Source organism: Pan paniscus, chromosome 13 (genome assembly GCF_029289425.2).
Source record: "Pan paniscus chromosome 13, NHGRI_mPanPan1-v2.0_pri, whole genome shotgun sequence".
NCBI classification, from domain to species: domain Eukaryota; kingdom Metazoa; phylum Chordata; class Mammalia; order Primates; family Hominidae; genus Pan; species Pan paniscus.
In genome coordinates this window covers 3,727,584-3,728,992 of record NC_073262.2, presented here as the reverse complement: position 1 = coordinate 3,728,992, position 1,409 = coordinate 3,727,584, and positions in this window count along the sequence as shown.

The following is a 1,409-nucleotide window of genomic DNA, read 5'->3' as shown; positions in this document are numbered from 1 at the left end:
TCCATGTTTATAGAAATAGCTGTGTGGATATTTCCATGTTTATACAGATAGGGGTGTAGATATTTCCATGGTTATACAGATAGCGCTGCAGATATTTCCATGTTTGTACAGATGGCGGTGTTGGTATTTACATCTATACACAGAAGACCGTGTAGATATTTCCATGTTTATACAGATGGCGGCGCAGTTATTTCCATGGTTATGTAGATGGTGGTGTACATATTTCCATGTTTATACAGATAGCGGTGTAGTTATTTCCATGTTTCTATAGATAGCGGTTTAGATATTTCCATGTATATACACATGGCTGTGTAGATATTTCCATGTTTATAGAAATGGCGGTGTAGTTATTTCCATGTTTATACAGATATCTTTGTAAGTATTTCCATGTTTATACAGATGGCGGTGTAGATATTTCGATGTTTATAGAGATAGCAGTGGAGATATTTCGATGTTTATACAGATAGCGGTGTAGATGTTTCCATGGTTATACTGATCGTGGTGTAGATATTTCCATGTTTATAGAGATGGCGGTGTAGATATTTCCATGTTCATAGAGATAGCGGTGTTGATTTTTCCATGTTTATAGAGATAGCGGTGTGGATATTTACATGTTTATACAGATAGTGGTGTAGATATTTCCATGTTTATAGAGATGGCGGTGTAGATATTTCCATGTTTATACAGATCACGGTGTAGATATTTGCTTGTTTATACAAATAGCGGTGTAGTTATTTCCATGTTTATACAGATAGCAGTGTAGATATTTCCATGTATATACAGATGGCTGTGTAGATATTTCCATGTTTATACCGATGGCTGTGTAGATATTTCCATGTTTATACAGATGACTTTGTAGGTATTTCCAAGGTTATACAGATGGCGGTGTAGATATTTCCATGTTTATAGAGATAGATGTGTAGATATTTCCATGTATATACAGATAGCGGTGTAGATATTTCCATGTTTATACAGATCGCGGTGTAGATTATTTCCATGTTTATACAGATCGCGGTGTAGATATTTCCATGATTATACAGATAGCGGTGTAGATATTTCCATGTTTTTACGGATATCGGTGTAGATATTTCCATGTTTACACAGATTGCGGGGTAGATATTTCCATCTTTCCACAGATGGCATTGTAGATATTTCCATGTTTATATAGATGGCGGTGTAGATATTTCCATGTTTATATAAATGGTGGTGAAGATATTACCATGTTTATACAGATAGCGGTGTAGATATTTCCATGTATATACAGATCGTGGTGAAGATATTTCCATGTTTATACAGATCGCGGTGTAGATATTTCCATGTTTATACAGATCGCGGTGTAAATATTTCCATGTTTATACAGATAGCGGTGTAGATATTTCCATGTTTATACAGATAGCGGTGTAGATATT